The sequence below is a fragment of the Rattus norvegicus genome (assembly GCF_036323735.1).
Source record: "Rattus norvegicus strain BN/NHsdMcwi chromosome Y unlocalized genomic scaffold, GRCr8 chrY_unlocalized_11, whole genome shotgun sequence".
In the NCBI taxonomy this organism is placed as follows: domain Eukaryota; kingdom Metazoa; phylum Chordata; class Mammalia; order Rodentia; family Muridae; genus Rattus; species Rattus norvegicus.
Genome location: NW_026947369.1, coordinates 116,541 through 140,772, shown reverse-complemented (window position 1 = coordinate 140,772; position 24,232 = coordinate 116,541). Strand labels below are relative to the sequence as shown.

The following is a 24,232-nucleotide window of genomic DNA, read 5'->3' as shown; positions in this document are numbered from 1 at the left end:
TTCTATTATATATCTTTTCTCTAATACCAACCTTCCTGTTTGTCCAGGGAAAGACTTGATGATTTTGGATGTTTTACCATGATTCTTCCTTCAGGCCAAACATTAGTTTCTGGGTGATGGGCAGCAAGAGGAATGGCTTGAGGTCCAGTGAAACCTCAACTTCAGTAGGTTATGAGAACAGGAGGGAGTCTATTTGGCATTGTCATTTGTGGATCATATATTCTTGACCTAGTTAGGCACAATCCATGTAAATATTCCATCAAAAATCGTAGTTGTAGGAGCCACCAAAAGTATATATAAGTTTAAAAGTATATATAAAGTATATATATATATATATGATAGATAGATATAGATATAGGTATAGATAGATATAGAAATAGGTATAGATATAGTTATAGATATAGATGATATAGATATAGTTATAGATGATATAGATATATATTTTAGGTATAGATATAGATGATATAGATATAGATAAAGATATAGAGATAGAGATAGAGATAGATAGATATAGATAGATATAGATAGATATAGATATATAGATATACCAGGCACCAAAACTAGATAGGATGATTGAAGCTAAGAAGATCATACTGCCAGGAACTGGATATAGATAATTCATGAGAGAACCAGCTAGAGCATGTCAAATACAGAAGTGAATGTTAGTGGCAAACCAGAGAACTGAAAATGGACCTCTTGTTTTAAGATGATAAGAAAGGATTACAACTGAATGGACTTTCAAACCCATAAGAACAACAATTCAACTAAGTAGAGATTTCTGGTACTAAACCAATATTCAAAGACTGGGCATAGACAGACTATGGCTCCAACTGCATAGGTATCAGAGTATGGTCTTGTTGAGCCCCAATGGAAGGAGAAGCCCTTGCTCCTCCCTAGGTTTGCCTCCCAATTCAAGGAAATGTCAAGGTACAGTAAGGGGGGTTATAGGAGAAGGTTAGTGGGACTGTTTAGGGATCTCATGGACAGGAAACTGGGATAAAAATAACATTTGAAATGTAAATATAAAAATATCCAATTAGGAAAAGTAATAAAAATTGCTTAAAAAATAAAAAAAAAATGACAGAAAAAAAGAAAAGTTAACTGCCAGCTAATCATACCTATTGACTCAGAAATCTAAATGGTAACTGTCAGGGAATGGTAGTCAGAGTAATACTAGTGGAAAGACTGAGATGAAGAAATCTCAAATAGAAGCACTTCTCTCTCCCAGTTATCAGTGTCAGACCCAAACTTCACTATAGGAATCCAAAGCAAGGAGGACTGTACTCTGAGCTGAGGACACAATACTTGTCTTTCCCTTCTTCCTTAGGACCTTTCTCTTCTGGGAAAAATTATAAAAGCCATGAGCTCTCACAGAACAACTGGGCCCTTTCCAACACCTGGATTTTGGAATAAAGAAATGAATGATATAAACCCTCTGACATCAAGGAAACATAACAAGAAGGGATGTCCAGATGCTTCTGGGAAGCCCTCGTTCCTGGTTCCCTTATGATAAGATTCAGATAAAGGCTATCTCTTCAGCAAACCAAGTCAACCCATAAACAGGGCTCACTGAGCTTTCCTCTGGGCCAAGTATTTTTTTTTTATTTTTTTATACAAATACACTCCAAATTGGTTCTTTACTCTGAATTGAAGGCCAATTATGAAACCCTGGAGGTTCTGAAGGAATATCCAAGAGTCTGTTGCTGTCAGCACAACACTTGTGACATCACAGAAGAAGTTAGGGCTCTCCAGGATACAAGAGATTTTACATGGAGGGCTTAATGATGATGTCACTGAGAATTGCCATAGCCTACCTGCTAAATGATTTCGTTACATTGACCAGATTTGGAGGTGCCATTTCCAAGAGTGTCTCCTGTGACACAGTAGAAACCTTTACATATTCATCTCTCTAAAACTAGAGACGTCTCTCTGCTTCATTATTGGGTACATGCTCTGAATAGAGATAGTTTGTTAGGGGCTTGGCATGGGTAGAAAAGATCTAGGAACAAGGAGTGAAGGAGATTCTTCTGGAGATTAATTATTTCCCCAGGTCCAATCTTTTGACATATAGTTCAATTCCCTAGGTTTCGTCAGTTTTCCATATGCCAGTATTTTCCCCACAGAACTTTAATCGAGTGAATATTGTTTTACATTTTCTGATTGTACATTAATTGACAGGAGACATATATATTCCTGCATGTGTACTCAAAAATTTCATTTTTACAATTCCATTTTTTTTGCAATGAATTCGATAACAAACTTGGCCGAACTATAGAGTGACTAAACAGTGGAAATGTTGTGTACATACGTCAAATGATCAACTCCCAAATCCTTATTTGATCCTAATATTACCAGACATCAATAAAGCAAAGGACCACATGGACTATACAATTCAGTTCTCTAGTCACATTTGATATCTGTACTACAAAATCTACCTTCCTGTATTCTGATTGCCAGACTTGAAGGTTTTAGATATTTTACCATGATTCTTTCTTAAGGCCAATATAAGAAACAGGAAGATGGCAGGGTGAAGAAAGCTAGAGGAACAGTGAAACCTCAACTTCAAGTACAGGAAAGAGTCTATATAACATTGTCATTTGTAAATGGTACATTCTTGACCTAGTTGTGCAGAATCCATGTTAACATTCCACCTAACCAAATAGCTGGAGGAGGCACCAAAAGTGTGTGTGTGTGTGTGTGTGTGTGTGTGTGTGTGTGTGTGTGTATGTGTGTGTATATCAGTCACCAGTAATAGATAAGATTTATGAAGCTAAGAAGTGCATTCTGCCAGAAAACGGATTTAGATATGTTTTGAGAGACACAACTACAGCATGTCAAATAAAGAAGTGAATGCTAGTGGCAAACCAATGAACTGAAAATGGACCTTATTTTGGTAGAATTTGAGAAAGGCTAACATGAGCTGAAGGAACCTTCAACCCCATAAGAACAACAATGCTAATGAAACAAAGTTTTCTGGTACGAGACTAATATTGAAAGACTCTACGTGAACAGACCTATGTCTCCAAATCCAGAGAATGGCCTTGTTGGGCACCAGTGGAAGAAGAAGCCCTTGGTACTCTCTTGGTTTGATTCACAGTTAAAGAGAATTTGAAGGGACAGTAAGGGGGGGTTATGGAAGAAGTTGAGAAGGACCGGTTAGGGATCTAATGGGAGGAAACTCTTAAAGGGAATAATATTATAATTGTAAATAGAGAAATAAACATTTAAAAAGACAAATAAATTTGTAAAAATTAAAAAAAATAAGATATAAAAGAAAAGAAAACTGACAGCTAAACACAGCTATTGACACAGAAATCTAATGGGTCACTCTCAGGGAATGGTAGTCAGAGAAATAATACTGGAAAGACTGAGATGGTGAAGTCTCAACTAGAAACACTTCTCTTTCCCGATATCAGTGTCAGACACAAACTAAACAATAGATATAAATAGCATGGAGGAGTTTACTTTGAGGTAGGGACAAAATACTTGTTCTTCCCTTCTTCCTTAGGTCCTTTTTCTTCTTGTCAAAAAGAATAATAGCCATGAGCTCTCAGAAAGAAAACTGTGCCCTTCCCAACACTTTTGAAATAAAGTAATGATAGAAACTCTCTGAGTTCAAGGAACCATAATATTCAGGGAAGTCCAGATGCTTCTGAGAGTTTCCCAGCTCTTGATTCCCATATGTGGAAGGCTCAGGTCAAGGCTGTCTCTTAAGAGAACCCACTCAACCCCTACAAAGGTCTCACGTAACTTTACCATGGACCACACATTTCTTCTTTTTTATACCAAGACAGAAGGCCAGGTTCCTTCTCCCCATCTCTGATCTCTTCATCCTCTTTTTTTTCTCTCTCAAATGGCTGTTTATTCTGAATTACAGATCAATTAGTAAACTCTAGAGGTACTGATGGAATATCTAAGAGGCAGATGATGTCACAACACTTGTGACATCACAGAAGAAACTAGGGCTCTCCAGGATACAAGAGATTTTTAATGGAGGGCCTAATGATGATGTCACTGAGACTTGCTATGGCCTACCTGCTGAACAGATTTCCTTACATTGACCAGGTTCAAGAGTGCCTTTTCCAGAAGAGTCTCTTGCGAAACAGTTGAAACCATTACATACTACATCTCTCTAAATCTATAGATTTCTCTTGGCCTCATTAGTGGTTACATGCTCTGAATGAAGATAGTTAGTCAGGGACTTGACATGGGTAGAAATCACTTAGGAACATAAAGTATAGGAGATTCTTCTACATAACATTTTTATTCCCAGGTTCATTCCAGTGACATACAGTTAAATTTTCTAGGTTTTCTCTGTTTCCCAATGGGCAGTATTTCCCTATAGACCATTAAATTATTGAATATTGTATTACAAAAAATGTGATCATGTTTTAGTTTTCTTCTCTTGCATAGTGTTGAAAAAGTGATACCCAATACAGTATTAGAACAAATATTACATAGTAACCTAAAGAAAACAAATTATTCCCAAGGCCAACATAACTTCATTAGTAAGCAATTTGATTTTACAGAGAAATGGTTAAGTATTGTATTATTTATCTTCAAAAATACTCTTATAAGAATCTTTAAAAAAAACAGTAATATAAACATCTGTATAAAAATGTCATCTGCTTCAAATTATCAGAATGCACATCTGTGATTGGGATTCATTATTAAATCCTATCAGGAAGCAGAGGGTAAAACTGGTTCAGAAATCAGTCATCAACATTCCAGCCTTTGTGACAGTCACACCATAAGTCTGTGCCGCCATTGTTCTTGATCCCTGACCTTAAAAGATCCCAGCCTTTCTGAACTACCAATTGTTCCATACATTGTTTTTTATAACAGAGTCAGTACGGAAAAGATCTTAGCCAGCTTCACAATCAATTTTATTTTTCCAAATGCTTTTTAAGGGTTGTGGTCCTTTTTAAGGGTTGTGACAATTCTACATTTCCTTGGTCAACGATAGAAGCACTGATCTACCCCAGGGGCAATTGCTAAAAGACCTGGACCACGGTTATTGCAAATGCCAATGGCTCTGCCCTCTGAGTGGTGGGAAGCTCCATGAGGATTTTCATGCTCTTCTTAGATTAAGAGAGAATGATTGCAATAACTGAGTGACACTCTGTGTGAAGTTCTCGTGGGGTTCATGACTCACCAAGGTCCAGGGAGACTGTGCTGAAGAGTGGGCCATACCCCAGGAGTTCTAAAGCTGTGTGTAAAGCCTCCTTCACAGGCCTTGGCCATACTCCATGTCAGAATCAATATTGAACTATGCTTTTACCCTGGATAGAATTTCAAATACTATAAAGAATAGGGAGAGTGGGCAGCCTTACATTGTCCTTGATTTAATGGAATTGCTTTACGTTTCTTTCCCTTTAGATTGATGTTGGGTACCGGCCTGTTGTCCATTGCCTCTATTATGTTTCTGCATAGGAATCGTATCCCTGATTGGTCTCATGCTTTTAACATGAATGGGTGTTGGAATATTTTTGCAAGCTTTTTCAGCATATAATGAGATTATCATGTGATTTTTCTCTTTCAGTTTCATTTTATAGTGAATTATATTGATGGATTTTCAGAAATTGAACCATCCCTGCCTCCCACTAGAAATTAATAATTACACAGCATAAAGTACAGAAAGTATCTCACATTTACATGCATACTCCAACAGCTCCCCAGAAAACAAAAACAAAAAATACAAACAAAAAAAACATGCACCCCACTGAAGAGAAGTAATACTCACATACCTTCTCAAACATCCCAATCGAAAACACAAAACCAAAAAACATGCAAGCAAAAAAACCCTGCTTCCGCAACATCTCATTAATAACTTTAAGCATTAATGTCCTCTACTCAACAGTAAAAGGACACAGGATAACACAATGGATTTAAAAAGAGGAAAGATCCTTCTGTTGCACCCAAGAAACACAATCCAGGTACCGAGCTAGACACAACCTCAGACCAAGGGGTTGGAAAAGTTTTTCCAAGCAAATGGACACAAGAAACAAGATTGTGTAACCATTCTAACATCCAGCAAATCAGACTTTCTACCAAAAGTAATGAAAAGAGACTGGGAAGGACACTTATTATGCATCAGAGGAAATATCCACCAAAATGGCATCTCGATTCTGGATGTCTATAAGACAAAGACAAAAGCAGTAATATTGGTGAGAGAAATATTGCTGAAGTTTAAATATCACATTGAAGCTCACACATTAATAGTGGGGTCCATCAATGTCCCACTCTCACTAAGGGCAGACCATTGAAACAGAAACAAAAAAAAAAATAAATGATGTCCCTAACACGGGGTTCAATTAAATTGACCACACTGATATCTACAGAATAGTTCACATGAACACAAAAGTACACACTCTCTTTTCAGTACCTCATGTAACCTTATCCTAAACTGACCTTGTTCTCCCACTCTAAACAAGCCACAACGGATACAAAAAGACTATGCTAAGCATTGGATCTTCTCAGATCACCAGGGATTAAAACTGGACTTCAACAATAAGAAAAAGTATATAAACTCATTGAAATTCAATAGCTCCAAACTGAAGAACCACAAGTTCAGAGAAGACAGGAAAAAGAAAAAGCGTTCTTAGAATTTAATGAAAATGAAGGCACAGCTTCCCCAAACTTAAGGGACATAACGAAAGCAGTGTTAAGGGGAACATGCATATGCAGCACAGGGAGCTTTCATAAAGAAATCAGAGTGACCTCACACTAGCAACTTCCCAGCATACCCTAAATCTCTAAAATAAAAAGAAGCAAATACATATTAAAGGAGGGGACAGAAAGAAATGATCAGACTCGGGGTGAGAGTGATCCATCAGAAACAAAGTGAATACAAAAATTAACAAAAAGTAGAGCTAGTTCCTTGGGAAAATCAAGCAGACACACAAAGCCCTAAACAAATAATGTAATAGGAGGTAAGACAGCATCCAAATAACAAAATCAGAAATGAATAGGGAGCCGCATAGATGGACACTGATGAAAGTCACAGAATCATTAGGTGTCAAAAACCTGCTGTCTGCAAAATTAGAATCTCTGAATTAAATGGATGATTGTATCGAAGGATAACACTGACCACAGGTAAACTGAGGTCAGATAAACTATGTGAATAGCTCTACAACACTTAAAGAGTAATTTAACCTTTAAACAGTAATTAAAAGTTTCCCCACTGTAAAATTCCCAGGGCCAGATTGATTGAGCACAGACTTCTACCAGATTTTCAAAGATATCTCAACCTACGCCTAAACACAGACACAGAAGGAAAATAGCCAAACTGATTCCATGACAGCATTGTCGCCCTGACACCAAAATCACAAATCAACTCAACAAAGAAAGAATTTCAGACGAATTCCCTGACGAACATTGGTGGAAAAAAGACTAGGTAAAATGCTTGAAAACAAAATCCAAGGACATTTCAATCCGCCATCCAGCGACATTTAGTAGGCTTGCTCCTGAGGATGCAGGAGTGGATCAATCGATGAAAACTGATCAAAGAAATCCACCATATTAACAAACTGAACTGAAAAAAAAATTCTGCCCTCAGCACTTTCCATTAACGTGGGAGCTCTCCTTTGATTTTACTTTTTGGTAGTTGCATATCATGCAATATATATATATATATATATATATATATATATATATATATATATATATATATATATATACAGTAACATATTAAATTGTTATATCTTAATATTATAATATATAACTAATATTAATGTATTATATTAATATTAACATTTTGTATTATACATTAAATTATATTAATATGGTAAATATAATTAATATTGATATGTTATGTTACAATATTAAATTAATAAATAGTGATATAATAAATTAAATGAAATATTACATTAATATTTCAAAATTAATATATTAATTATTAATATATTTAATATGAATTTTTAATATGCACTATTACACAATGGTGTGAAGGAGCAGAATTGAAGAAACAAAGAAAAAAATGCAAGACTATCTCTTTAGATGCTGAAAAAGCCTTTGACAGAATAAATCGTCCTTCGCTATTTTTGGTCTCAGGGAGACCAGGGATGACAGGCACATACATAATGCAATAAAATACTAAAATAAATACAAAAATATTACATAAAATGAAATAAAGCAGTCCACCAGTTAATACCAAATATGGGGGGGAAACAAAAGGCAATTCGACTAAATTGGAGAATGAGAACAGACTGCTCATTTCGCAGCATCCTTTCAGAAAAGTCCTTAAATTCCCAGCTAGAGCAATAAGACAACCAAATAAAGTCGAGGGGATGATATTGGAAAATCAGAACTCAGTGTATCACCATTCACACATCATATAATAGTGAACATATGTGATCCCAAAGATTTACCAGAAATGACCTACATATGAATAACACCTTCAGCCGAGTGGACGGATGAAAAATAAAATGAAAATAATCTGTCATGCAAATAACAGAGAGGCTGAGAAGAAATTAGGGAAGCAATGCCATTCACAATGGGCATATGTGTATATATATATATATATATATATATATATATACATATATACATATATACATATATATATATATATATGAAATATAAAATAACTCTAACCTAGCACATCAGAAACATGTCTGGTGTGAACTCCAAGTCTCTGAAGAGAGAAACTGAGGAAGGTAGCAGAAGACAAAAAGACCTCCCATGCTCATGGACAGGTAGGATTAAGAGATTCAAAGAGGCCATCTTACTTTTGGGTGAAGATACAAAGTTGCTATCTCACTGTCAGGTGTGACATGGTTGCCAAAGTGCATGCACGACAAGACGCAATCTTGCAGTCATGTGTGGAGTCAAAGACGACATCTTGCTATTTGGGTGTGACATGGTTGCCCAATGAGCACATGTTACCTCATTGGCTGTGGAGGCAGGGTCAACCTGAAACATCTCTAGCTTTCTAACATGCAGATGGTATCACAATTTCTAAATCACATAAGTCACCGAAAATAACCAGGGTAAAAATCTCTAACAGAGGGATGGCAGCCACTACTGGAGAAGGAAATGGATTTGGCGTCTGTAAGAACAAACTGCTCATGCCACACCATTCAATCAGCCCAAGCATCATTGGATGAGGAGATCTAGATTTAGATACTGAATGTTTAATGTTTTCTTGGGAAATTTTAGCTGCTTGATACGGTTCACTATTATCAGGAAATATTTGAAATGGTATACTATGCAGCTGTGAAAAATAAGGACATTGTGAAGCTGCAGTCAACTAGATGGAACGAGTTGAGAAACCTGAAACCTCTGAGTGAGATCATTGAAGACCTCGAGAAAAGGGAACACTGGGCCTGGGTCACTGAAGACACAGAATTCCATAGAAATTACAAGAGACATGACCGAAGAAGGAACAACTTTGTCTACTGGACTATGGAGCAATGGTTAGAGACCCTACAAGGGGAGATCTCTATTAACAGAAAATTTAATCCAGAAATACTGTTGAGGAAAACTTGTTGGAATTTCTGAACCCAATGAACCCATAAGAAAACACACAATCTGGTTATTATAATTACAATCTATACATGTGTATTGGGCAGATCTAACGCTATCATAATGTATTCCCCAACCAGAAAACACGTTGCTACATGTGCTTTCTCAAGGACATATGGATTCTTTCCATCATTACTTCCTCCTCTTTTTCTTCAGTCCTCTGCCTTTCCCTCTTACCCTCTTCTGCCTCTCTACCTAACCCCGCAGCCAAACCTCCAGTACCAACTTTCCCCTCTGGCTCTCAGTAATAGGCTCTAGCATTTACTGACCAGTTATAATGGGAAGAAGGTTCATATGCCATCTCCTAAGTCCATGACAGAGGGCCAGTCGGGGGGAAACCTCCTTTGAGGAAGCAGATAAATATCAGGATACAAATTACTTTTGCTGGGGGAAGAGCAAATACTTATAATGCTTTCCATATATATCCAGTGGATTCTGATAAAATGGGGAATATTCTTCCTAAAGAACCGGCTATACTACATCTTGTCTTATATCTGAAAAGACCTCTGCCATACCGCAAGGACATGTACTCCATTATGTTCATAGTGGATTTCTTCATAATGAACAGAAAATAGAAATAAGCCAGATGCCCCTCAACCAAACAATGGCTACAGATAATGTGGTTCCTTTACACAATGGAATACTACACATATATTAAAAATAAGGACATTGAGAAGCTGCAGTCAAGTAGATGGAATGAGAAAGTATTATCCTGAATGAGGTTACTGAGACCCAAAGTAACATGTACATATTCACTTAAAGGGGGTGTTAGGCATAAACTACAGAATTCACACACTAAGATCTACAGAACCAAAGAGGATAAAGAAGAAGAAAGGGCCAAGAAAAATTCTTTAATTTCACTCAGAAGGAGGAATAAACTAATGAGAAGAGGCAGATGGAAGGAAAAGACTGTGTGCCTAAGGGGATGGGAAGGGAAATGGGGTTTGAGAATCATTTCTTGGGAGAGACGGGCAAGTGGGACAGAGGGCCAAGAGAATAAACTGAAATCAAAGACTGGGCAGGGTGGGTGCTATCTCTGTGATTTCCCTGCAATCTGGGATGGGTGAGACTACCCCTGCATCCATGAGAGTGACTTTAGCTGAGACTCTTAACAGTGGGGATACAGATACTGAAATGTTCACTTTCTTCAGCCAGGGAGGACCCAAGGTGGAAGGATAAGGACTCAAAGCCACCCCCAAAATTTTGACTCAGAAATTGCCTCCACCATAAGAAACACATGGACAGAAATAGAAAAGGAAATGAGGGAATGGCCAAAGGATAAGTGCCCGGATGTGAGCCTTATCCTAATGGCAAACGACAAACACTGACATTATTAATGGTCCTTTCTTGTGTTTGCAGACGGGAGGGTCGCGTTATGTCCTCAGCAAGGCTCCATCAAGCAGCCGACAGACACAGAAGCAGAGGTGCACGGCCAAATACCGGACGGAGCTCAGTGATTCTCACTGAAGAGCTGAAGGAAGGACTGACAAAGTAGAGGAGCACAATGGTCTTCACGTGTGTTCACTAAACCTGTCGCCTGTCTGTGGATCCTGTTCTCTTACTCGGGCTGCGTTTTCAGTACCTGATGGGAGACAATGAATCTAGTTCTGCAGAGACTTGATGTGCCAGGGGAGAGGTTGCACCAAGAGGGGTCCTCCACTCTGTCAGAGAAGAAGGGGAGTGAATAGAAGGAGGGGCTGTAAATGGGTGGAGCCTGGAGGAGTGTGGTGAAAGGGCAGCATTCAGAATGTTACCTGTTGAATATATGCAACTATTCAAGCAAGGGGCGCAGGCATGACATCACTGGGATGGGGGCGTGAAATCATGGGTGTTGGGCATGACATCATGTGGGTGGGACATGACATCATGAGAGTGGGACATGACATCATGGAGGTGGGGGCATGATATCATCGTGATGAGGGCATGATATCATGAAGCATCATGGAAAATAGTTGAAATTAGGAAAAAAAAAAACACCCCGAGAGTGAACTGAGACCTAGGGAGACAAACATGGCGCACGTTTACCTATGGATAGTATCAGCTGTGAGATAAATCTTATTCTATCTACAATCCACAAATGGAGAGAGGTCACAGGAAAGGTGAAGGCCGGTGAGGGGAAAGCATTGACCTCTCTGAAAGGAAAACTGGAACAGATTCTGTGGATGAGTGAGGGCGACTGAGGACATGAACAGAAGGTCAGAGGGGAAGAAGGAGAGATAGCGCGGTGCAAAGAGAACCGGCCAGAGTTAGGGGACATACGGGTTAGTGCAGAAACTTGATGGATGAACTGGTTTATTCACGGCATCTAGAGGGCAACCTCCCGAGGATGTAATCTGATAGAGAACGCAGAGTCCGAACCTGCAATCCTTTGAAATCAAGGGAGTAGGACTTCAGGATTGGGGATGGTCACATTCAGTCGAATCCGTTTCTGAGGAAGTCAAATGGAGATCCCTGAACAACAGACGGATGCTGGGACAGAGATTATAAAAGCTCAAGCAAATGATGCCTTCCTGGTACCTTAAGCCTCTTATCGATGTAAATGCACCCGAAAACCCCTTCCCCCTCTCCAAGATTTGTGTAGCCCTTGTTCAACCTGAGTAAAATATATGCACACAGCACGTCCCTGAATACCTTCTAAGAGAGTTGTGACACTGAATACCTTGGAGCAACCCCCAACTCACTTACAGGCTGACCAATATTGTGTTGACCGACTAGTTCCTGGGGCCACTTCATCCTTTTGCACCTAAACACTCTAGGAAGCATACATCAGAGGTGTGTGTGTGTGTGTGTGTGTGTGTGTGTGTGTGTGTGTGTGTGTCTGTGTCTGTGTCTGTGTCTGTGTCTGTGTGTTTCTGTGTGTGTGTATTTTTATGTGTGTGAGTGTTTATGTGTGATTGTGTGTCTGTGTCTCTCTGTGAGGCTGTGTGTGTGTATTTTTATGTGTTGGAGAGTTTGTATGTGTGTGTTTCTTTGTGTGTCTCTCTGTGTTTATGTGTGTCTGTATATGTGTGTATGTGTGTCTGTCTCTGTGTCTGTGTCTCTGTGTGTGTGTTTCTGTCTGTCTATCGGTCTGTGTCTCTCTGTGTATCTTTGTGTATGCGTGTGTGTGTCTGTTTGTGTTTGTGTGCATGTGTGTGTGTGTGCCTGTGTGTGTGTGTGCATGTGTGTGTGTGTGTGTGTGTGTGTGTGTGTGTGTGTGTGTTAGTCATGCACAAGCTAACCATCCTCACACAGACTGTCTGGTTTGCTTTTCTTTTTGGAAGGTTGGCAAATCTTTCTCTTGTCCTAAGAAAAGACCACCCTGGTTCTCAACTCTCTGTGAAGACATGACAGGTTGAGTGATTTTCATGTATGAGGAGTCTGTCCTAGTGAGAATTACTTTAATTGATACAATAACCCTTGAAAAAAAGTCTCTACATTTACTTTCCTTAGTCTGTGATCCCTTGAGGGGAATATTCCATTATTATTATTATTATTATTATTATTATTATTATTATTATTATTATTATTATTATTGTCATCATCATTATATATCATTATTATTATTATTATTATTATTATTATTATCATCCCAGAATTATTCCATTATATTATTGTCTGCGCTGTTACTAGTTTGCTAATATTCACTGATGCCAGGAAGGTTATGGTTCATGTGGGCCCCAATGGACGGCCATGTTTTAGTTCTTGAAACTGAAAGTTTTATTTACATGTTCCGTAGAGCAAATACATGCAAGTACAGAAAGTTCCTTGGTCTTCTTCATGAGACAGACACCCTCACGTAGTCCTCTGATCTATTTGAGAAAGAGTATTTGGACGAGCAATGGAAAGGTTGGTGACCAAAGACACAAGGTAGGGAGAAATAATACAATTTTTCACAATGTTTCAGGCTTTGAGGATCGGTAGACATTAAATAACCATCTCTTCATTCATAGCAGGAATAGTCATAATTATTAAATAATAGTAGGCTGAAAAATTTAACAACATATGTATGATGACTAATTTAAATTCCATATTTCATCTCTGGAAAATTATGTATTCTTTTTCAGGTTCTTCTTGTAATTCTTTGAAAAACGTGGAAACCAGTATGTGTTTATCTGTACACATTCATAAAGCATGGCCGTTGCTCCAGTGATGGACAGATGACATGACTATCAGGAGACAGACTGACTTTCTTGCCAAAAGAGTAAATCTTCATGTTCACGGAGCCAGTTTCATTCCTAGGTGCAAATGTTTAAAATACCCTGAGAATGCTTCCTCCAGCTACCGTTTCCTATATGTGGTAATATCCTAAGATGTGGGTTTGTTCTTTGCATTTTGTTTCAAGATCTACAAGAAAGTTTCGATTGTGTATACTATTTGGAGATGTTGTCTTTTATCTTTTCTATCGTTGTATACTGGGTTGTAGACACTCAGCATGACTCCCTGATGTATTTATCTCCTGTGAATCTGAGATGACTGAAATCAACCTGTATATATAAACTTTAACTTTACAACAAAGTACACTTACATGACTTTAAACCGTTGTACTTTTCATTTCGTAAATATTTGCAATAAAGAGAGCATTCAAAGTAATAAAGTTGTGTGATGTATGTAACTCTTTTAACAGATTCCCTTGTATAACTTAATAGAATATATAAGTGGTTTTCCTTCAAGTTGAATGTAATAAAGACAGTGACTCTTATATCAATATATGTAGTAATTGTGGCCTCTATAAAATTTAATATGTTCATATCTTGCCTAAACATCGGCCATAATTACTGAAATTCTTCCTATACTTACTCAGTATTTTTCCTAAATATTGACTTTAAAATGCATTCAGCAGAATAGATATTGAGGCGGATGGAGGAAAGGAGGAAACTGAATGGGAGGGGGGGTAGAGAAGGGAATGTGTAGGAGGAATTGGATATAGTGGGTTTGGAGGAACTAGGTATAGTGAATGAAGGGAAAAGGGAATGGAATTCACAAGTGTGGGGTGTGCATCTCTAGGAAGTGCCAGAGACCTGGGAAAGGCAAATCCCCAGGGTGTCTATTGGGTTGACATTCGCAATGGGGATAAGGATTCTTAAAATGCCACTTCTGTTGCCACACATGACTACCAGTGATGTGACAAGAAAAAAAAATAAACAACAACAACCAAAAAACCTTCAGTCCAAAATGAACACAACCTACAAGACCTTCAGAGACAAAGATAGATAGAGCAGACATGGTAGGTACTTCCAACCAATGGTTAGCACAGATTGATATCTACCCCGTGGGCAATCACCGATCGCTGACACTATTACAGATACTCTATCATGCTTGCATACAGAATCCTAGCATAACTGTCCTCTAAGTGACTCCACCCAACAGCTGAGAGAAAGAAGTGTAAAGATTCACCACCAAACATTAGCTGGAGCTTGGGGAGTCTTTAAAAAAAACAGGTGAAGAATCGAGGCCCAGATATTATGAGGGACTCCACAGGAAGACCAATAAAGTCAACTCACAGGGACTCTTGTGGTTTGCCAAACACTGAACCACCAACCAGAGAGTGAACTTGTACTGAACCTGAGCCCTTAGGACATAGGAAGGAAATGTGTAGCTTTTTTTCTTTTTATGGGTTCCCCCAACAATGGGTGTTGGTGTACCCTGAAGATGGGATGTAAAGTGAGAAAATAAATAAATAAATTTTAAAGACACAGATGTCTCATCTATAGACAACTTGTTTGGGAAAGCCCAATTCTAGTTGTTTGGTACCCACATGAAGACAAAGCCTGTGGAGTGCCTATACCCTTAGAGGCCATAATCCTTTTCATTCTGTTCTTCAATCAGAGTTCAAAGCTCCACCCATAGCTTGGCTAGTTGAGGTCTGCTACTGACTGAGTCAGCAGCTTAGTGGAGCCTCTCAGAGGGAAGCCATGCTAGACTCCTTTCTCCAAGCATAACAGAGTGTCATTAATAGTATCAGGGATTGGGGCTCATCCATGGGGTGGTTTTCAATCTGCACTAACCATTGGTTAATCATTCCACTCTCTCTGCTCTATGCACTGCCTTTTTATTTCTTGTGGTAAGAATAAATTTTGGGTCAAAAGTTGGTGTCTCTATCATTTCATTTGGTTTGATCTCTGGCTACAGGAGATGTCTTCTTCATGTAGATATCACTGAGGCTGTGAGTCTCAGCTAAGGAAACACCCATTGATTCAAGGGCATCTCTTACCCCAGCTCTTTGCCTCTTTCTGGATATGACATCTACCTTACCACCCTTATCCATGTAGACTGCTGTGTCTGTCCTCTGTAGCAGAGGATGTGATCACAGAGACTAGATATGCGAGCAGAGGAGATACCTGTGAGGTCCCCTCCTGCTCAGAGGAGAGAGGGCTAGAGGAAGAATTGTGAGAGGGGTGAACGGGAGGGTGGCAGTGTGCAGTATGTAAAGTGAATAAGTAAACAAATAGCTTTGAAAATACCTAAGTATACTTGAAGGTAAGAAGCAGTGTGTGTGTGTGTGTGTGTGTGTGTGTGTGTGTGTGTGTGTGTGTATGTAAGTAAGTAAGTAAACTTGAAGGTAAGAGCAGTTGTGCATGTGTCTGTGTATGTGTGTAAGTAAGTAAACTTGAAAGTAAGAGCAGTTGTGCATGTGTCTGTGTGTGTGTCTGTGTGTATATATTATATACATATACATATATATACACATATATACATATATATATATACATATATATATACACATATATACATATATATATATGATGGCAAGAAGCAGGTGACTATGTGTTTAATATTAACTTATCAAAATTGAGAAAATAGTGGTTTATGCAGAAGACAGGACAGTTTAGGCACTATATTAAGAAAAAAATGGCGTTGCTGAAGATGAAGGTATGATTCGGTGATTAATAGCATTATCTGTTCTTCCAGAGAACCCAGTGCCGATATACACTACCAAGTGACAGCTCACAAGTGGCTGTAATTTCAGCATCACAGAATCTCACACGCTCTTCAACCTCCTGGACACTAGGCATGGATGAGTTGCACACGTGAACAAGCAGGTAAAACTCTTACATATGTAGAACAAAAAGTATAAAAACAGAAGAGCAGTTCCTGATTGACATAATTTGATTTTTGTGAATATTCATAGTGATAATCACAGTCAAATAAACACTTTAGTAATCTATAATGCAATCAAAGCCACTAAAGTTAATGATCACGAGTCACTTAAAATCTATTGATTTAAAAATTTGCAATAAAAATTTGCAGTCATGAAATTAAAATTTTATTAATATACAAATTAATAAACATTAATATTCTCATATAGAGCTGAAAATAATACTTTCCACCTATTTGTTTGGCTTTTATAAATATTGCAGTTTGTGGTTAGTTTGTTCTTGGTTTTTGTAGGAGTTCATTTCAAGGTATTATCCCATAATCTTTGTTGAGGCTCTCTTATGTTGAATCTAGGAAGGTTGCAATATGATTTTCTTCTTGTCTGATCATTTTTAACTATGTATATGACAAAGATACTTATGTTCTTGGATCTTTCCAGTATTGTCAAGCTGATAGCTTATAGCTGATAACTTGAGAATATTTAATTTTTGAAGATCATTTTTGAAACTATTTCCTGATGTCTGTACTATCGGTGTTGTAGATTTTCAAATACATGTAAAACAGCTATTCAGGAACTAATCATGCCTTATGTCTACTGTTGTTCTGTCATTTTAGAAGAAGAAATCAGAAAGGGATGGGGGTTGAGGTAAAGGACTCTGTGGGGGAAGACAGGAAGGAGGGAAACATTTGAGATATAAATTTAAAAAATGAATAAATACCAAAAATAAAGCTGAAGTCAAAATGTACAGGAAAATCAAATGTAATTGATAGGAAACAGTACTCCTTTTTTATCGTAATCTAATTCCTCAATTTTATATTCCATAATCCATCTAATGAGTAATTCTCAAAAATCAGATAATTGAAAAACATTAACATATTACAAGTACCACAGTGATTTGAGCAAATCATAAAAGCAATGGTTCTACTACTGTACATGTTCTATGCCCGTATAAAATCCAGAAATCCAGTTGACCCTTAATCATTACATATCTTTGTTTATTCTATTCTTTGATAATTCATTACTATTTTTATCTTCTGTGACTACACCTTTGAAGTGAAATAATTACTTTGCTAGAATGTCTCTGAATTTGGATTTGCCTAGTGTTTTTTCTCTTTTAGGTCGAGATTCTATGTACTTGGCAGAGATGCCAAAAAGTGTTTCCTGCTTTGTTTATCTCAGTTCAGCATTAGGTGGATGACTGGCATCTTAATAACACCCAATTAAGGAGCAATGAAATTATTTTAAATTATTTTTCTTTTGTAGTTTAAAATATTTTAATGTATTTTTCTTTTATATTTTCTTTTAAAGTAATAGAAGTTATAGGAGAAGTACTTGAAGACTATGGAAAGACTGTGTGTCTCTTCAAAACTTTAGGCTTTGTTTTCAGCTTCTCCGTCATTTTTTTCCAACTCTCTGGCCTTAATGGTCCTTACTGCGTGTAAGTAGACTGAGAACAATGATTCTGAGGAGAATCTAATCATTGTCTTTCTGTATAGGTGACTCATGCCTAAAATAATACCCTAGATTTAGTGTCATTGTAATTTATATTTTAAAGTCTTCCATATTTTCTGCACACTTGAAAAGAATTCTATTTTTCTTTCATTATACACTATTCTAATTTTATTTTATTTTATTTTATTTTATTTTATTTGGGAATAACAACCAGAATCTAATTATCTGACACAAGCTGACCATTTATATTAGTCTTCTGTCACTTGTAAACCCACTTAATTTTCTGTATAATGTGCAGATAAATGCATGTGTATGTGTGTGTGTGTGTGTGAGTGTGTGCGTGTTTGTGTGTGTGTGTGTGTGTGTGTGTGTGTGTGTGTGTGTGTGTTTATCTGAAACACGGATGTTGATTTTGAGAATCACCTGGCTGAAATTCTTTTCCACCGCCCTGTTAGAAATCATAAAAGGGAGGAAAGATTACTCCTGTTCCAAAGTAATAGGCCCTGCGTGCCCAAATCTGACATGTGGACTCACCTAATAGTACAAAAAGCAGAGACTAACAATTTACTGACCTGAGAACTACTTAGCAGTTCCAGTCGAATGCACTGAATTTACATGTACTGAAGAGTTTGGAATTGAAACATAATGTGCTGAAGTATTTTCTTGGAAGATTTCCAAATATGTAAGAAAGGATACAGAGGACTTTCAAGCCCCTGAGACATTAGCATGTGGTTTAAACTCTGCCCATATCAAAATCTTTAAGTACTGGAATAATCTACTAAAGTTATTTAATAGCAAGCAAACATTAATATTGTTTACAATTAAGAATGGTGGTGAATATAGAGAACACTCTAAAACTAAGTTATGTTTCTTAAAGTTTCTTTCAAAACAGCCAGAAAGATCACAGTGTTTTGTTTTCTTTCTTTCACAGACTATGCACATAATTATTATCACAATTTTCTTCAAACCCAGATTTCTTCCTAGTGCTTCCTTGATTTCTTGGTTCCTTATGCTATAGATGATGAGGTTCAGCATGGATATCACTGCTGTATAGACCAAGAGTTTATCAAATCTTGATGTGTGGTTATATTTGGGCCTCAAGTAATTTTGTCCAAACCCTACAATGGAACCTATTTCCCATGAAATAATTGATAAATGGACACATACCCCATGACTCATTTGGATTGCATAGTTAATCTTGCCAATACCATAGCCAAAGGCCATGACTGCCAATAGACAACACTCAGTTATACTAAAAAGTGTGGAGAAAAACATCTGTGTGGTACATCCCTCCTAAGAGAGCCCTCAGATCACACTGACAAGTCTCTCCATATCTTGGGTATGACAGAGCCCATGTAGCCAATTTCCAGGTTACATAAGTTGAGCAGAAAGAAGTGCATGGGGTGCGTAGAGATGGACTGGTGCAGATAGCAAAGACAATGAGAGCAGGATAAGGGTGAACAGGAGGAAACATTCTCCAGGGACCTCAGAGAACTTGGCACTTGCAAAGCATTTGAAAGACAATACCTTTTCCTGCCACAAAGAACAATTGACACAATTGACACTCATCTCCGGAAACACAGAGCAGTAAGAAATCAGTAGGATTCTTGCAGATGAGAGATATTATTTTTTTAGTATTTTAGAGCCTCATTTACATCAGAGTCAAAGTCTTCTTCTGCAGTAACAAAAATCAAAGCTTAGAAAAGATCTTTTCTCACATAATTCCATATCTAATACTTTCTCTCTTAACACCAGGGGATTTTTTTAAAGTGTGCTAAGCATTGAGCCAAGTGTCCATATATTTACAAGAGAAGGTGGAAACATGGAGTCCTGCCACTAATGAAGCTCAGGCTCAAGATTTACCTTGCGTTTAAGTTCAGTTTCACATGCTGTACAAGCTATCAATCAAAGGAAGGAAAAAAAAACCTTGACTGTATTTCAATTTTTTACCCAGTCTTATCATTAACCTGTCATCAATATTATACAGAAAACCTGATCAAAACACTCATCTCTATGCTTTCCTGATGCCACAGGTATAGTATCTCCAACCATCCTGTGTGTGTGTGTGTGTGTGTGTGTGTGTGTGTGTGTGTGTGTAGCCCAGATTATTCTCTGATTGCAATTATGTATATTCAAACCCACACAATAAAGGTATCATTTCCTAAAGACTCATCGTTTTTGAAGATAAAGTAAAATCAAAAAATCATTGGATATATAAATGATTACTGGTTTACATACATAAATTTAAAGCCAGGGAACATCTAGATGTCTGCACAACAATGACGTGGTCAGAGATGCTGAGCCATGAAAGAGAAGAAGGATCAATCAAACAGGATCATAACCCTTCATGCTACATCCTTCAATAATGCAGCTGTTATCTGTAACTTAATAATACCTGTCTCTTTATAGAACATGTTTTCTTAGTGAGAGTATCACTGCATAGACATTACATTTCTGTTTTCTTAAAATTGTTCATGATATTCTATCAATCACACTAGTGATTTGAATTAAAAAAAAGAGAAAAAAAGAGGTGTTGTCTTGATATGTATTCCAGGGTAACCTGAAATTCCTTATTCCTCTCCCTCAGTCTCTCAAATGTGAGTATTCTAAGAGCAAGACATTGTGCCGAGCTTGATAGAAATTTCTTCCTATTCTTTCATCTCAACATCTTAAAAATCTACCAAATTGCCTGTATTTATATACACATAGTATCTATACTGTTCATTCCTCTTTGCTCACTTTTGCATAGGGCAGCTGCTGTGTTGCTTGGTTACTTACATGGAAAGCTGTTCAATTCCACCACAGCCTGGTCTGTTTTCAGATATCATCCTTCTCTTCTTTCTACAGTTACATTCTGTTTTTCACACTGTAACTTGTAAAGTACCTGTTAGCACTTTGTAGGCTTTTCACCTTGTTCAAATTGTAGTCTTATATGGAGACTGAGTATAGTCTACCATCCTTACCAACCCATGAGCTGTCATGTAATGAGAAGCTCCAGTGTTTAGCTTATTTTGGCTTCTTAGGGATTCTGCCTGTCCCTTCCCGTTATATCTTCTGAAGTTCAATCTCATGTCTCTCAAGTATTGGAGATGTGGCTTACTCATTTTTCTCCCAGTCTGATATCTTTTCCCTTTAAATGACATAACCTTTCCTGTTTTGTAGGGTGTATATGTGTTTGTTGAAGTTTGGGTTTTGTTGCCAAAAAATATTTTTTTCCTGACAAGGGTAGAATTGGAGATACCACAAGCCTATTAAGTTCTCTCTCTATTCACTTGATATAATGGAATTTCAGAGATATGTGAGTAGATCAGTCGCATGGTTGATCAACAAATCAAATGTGAGTTTCAGTATTTCCAAATTATAAATACACATGTTACCTATGTTTACAAATTCCATAAAACACACACACACACGCACACACATATACACACACACATGCACAAACACTCACATGTATGCCACATACACATGTGTTCCTATATATTCATGCAGAAACACAGACACAGAGAAACACAATAGAGAAAGAGCACATGAAGATTGTACATGAATTAAAATGTTAGTATAAACAACAAAGCAGGGTAACAGTATTTGTTTACATACTGTTTCACCATTTGGTCACTTAAAGACGCGACTGAGAAAACAATGTATTCCCAATGAGTTTGCTTGTGTGTGAAATAAGTTAATTTCCCAAATCACTCAAGTTGGTCTGGTGTTGAATGCTTGTCAGATACATGGGTCATGAGCATGTGTGCATGTCTACCCACACACATTTCAGATTTACCTTTGTGTTCACTCTGTTTTGGGGAATTCCTCATAATCATTCATAATTTTCGTTTCTATTCACTAATTCATCACTAGATTAATTTTCTATTGGGGATACTGAAAAACACAGTTCTCCAAACAACAACAACAAAAAAGCAAAACAATACATAGTCCCTCATGGGGGCTGGAGACTTAGTCAGGTATACTAGCTTATTACATCTATTAGATTAGATCTGCACCCATTCATGCAAAAGTTATAAAAATCTAAGTGTAGAGAACGAGACAGACTTAAAGCTCTGACAATTATAAAGCAGGAGGTCTGTTGTACAGACCTCTCAGTAAACTCTGGTCTTGTATAAAAATTGCTGGAATGCAGAGGATTCTATTGTGATGCATTTCACACCTATTTTGATGTACTGTAAATATTTCTCAATATTAAATTAAAACAAACCTCAGCCCACATCCCTGATGCAAGGAGAAATTGAACAGTACTTCTGGACACTGGGATACAGGAACAGTCAGCCACCGGTACCCACGATTCGGGTCTGTACCAAGGCCTGCACTGAATGGCCAAACAGTTCCCTGTACGCAAATCCCTTAGTGGAGAGAGCTGGACCCTCAGGAGTGTGGATAATCCTGAGATGTCAGAGGAGAATACCCAGCTTCCCACCATAAAGACCCAAGAGGGTTTTGCACAGTGCCAACTTTTCCCATGGAGGGTAAGCACATACAGGAACAGTCAGGGTCATGATCATTTGATTCCTGCCTGTTCCTAGAGCTGGAAGAAGGTCTCCAGGAGTGCCTACACATATGGGAACAGAACACCTGTTCGCAGGAAAGGCTGAAAGAAAACAAGAAAAGAGTTCTACCACAGTGCTGACACAGAGGGCTACAGCAGGGTCAAGTCACTCACAGAAACAGTAAGGCAAGTGAACACCAAAGACAACCCAATAACTAGGGGCAGGAGAAGAAACCTAACTAACAAAAACCAATACTACTTGGCATCAGAAGAGCCCAGTTATCCCACCTAAGAAAATACTGGATATTTAAACACACCAGAAAAGCAAGACTTAGATTTACAGTCACATTTGTTGACAATGATGGAGGACTTTGAGGGGAACCTAAAGAATCCCCTTAGAAAAATGCAGGAGAACACAAGTGAACAAGTAGAAGCCCTTCAAGAGGAAAAAAAAATCCATGAAAGAATTACAGGAAACATCACCAAACAGGAAGATGACTTGAAAATAGATATAGAAATAATAGAGAAAGTAAATGTTGACAAAGATGGAGATAGGAAAACAAAGGAGGAGACAAAGGACCGTAGATACAAGAATCACCAGAAGAATGCAAGATATAGAAAAGAGAATTTCATGGACAGGTGATTCCATAGAAATCATCCACACAACTGATGAAGATAATGGAAAACAAATGTTCCTGGCCCAAAACATACAGGATATCTAGGATAAAATGAAAGTTCAAACCTGAGGTTAATAGGTATAGAAGAAAGAGAAGACTCCCAACTTGAAGGGCCAGTAAATATATTCAACCAAATTAAAAAAGAAAAGTTCCCTAACCTAAAGAAAGTGATGCCCATAAACAAACAAGAAGCCCACAGAACTCCAAATATATTGGAGCAGAAGAGAAATTACTCATATCACATAATAGTCAAAACTCCAAATGTGCAAAGCAAAGAAAGAATATTAAAAGCAGTAAGGGAAATAGGTCCAAGTGAAATATATAGTCAGATCTATAAGATTTACACCAGACTTCTCACTAGTGACAATGAAAGTGAGAATATGCTGGACGGATTTCAAATAGACCCTAAGAGAGTACAATTGCCAGACCAGGTTACTGTATCCAGTAAAACTTTCAAGGATCATAGACAGAGAAACCTAGATATTCCATGACAAAACCAAATTTATGAAATCTCTTTCAGCAAATCTAGGCCTACAAAAGAAAATACATGGAAAACTCCAACACAACGAGAGAAAATACATCATACCAAAAACAAGAATATAATTTCCTTGCAATGAAATGAAAAGAGAGACAAAGTAACATAATTCTACCTCTGACTAGGAAAATAACTATCTCTCAACATCAATGAACTCAATTCGCCAATGAAAAGACACAGACTCACAGAATGGATACATAAAGAGTAGCGAGCATTTTGCTGTAGACAGGAAACACACCTCAGAGACAAAGACGGATACTACCTCAGAGTACATGACTGGAAAACAAATTTCAAGAAAATTGCCTGAATAAGCAAACTGAAGTTAGATTATAATATCAATTAAAATTGACTTTCAACTAAAAGTCTTTAAGAAAAAGATAAGGAAGGACATGGCTTTCTAAGGAGGAAAAGGAGGATTATGACATCATAGTCATCAAAGGAAAAATCCACCAAGATGAACTCTC

At 37.6% G+C, this 24,232-nt stretch overlaps 1 long non-coding RNA gene across 1 annotated transcript in view; it reads right to left on the bottom strand.

Moving 5' to 3' along the window:
- LOC120099675 (uncharacterized) overlaps nt 1-24,232 on the bottom strand; it is a 57,364-nt gene that overhangs the window by 8,661 nt on the left and 24,471 nt on the right. The window contains exon 2 of the long non-coding RNA XR_010062046.1: nt 32-228. This is a non-coding gene — a long non-coding RNA (uncharacterized LOC120099675). The remainder of the gene's footprint in view (nt 1-31; nt 229-24,232) is intronic.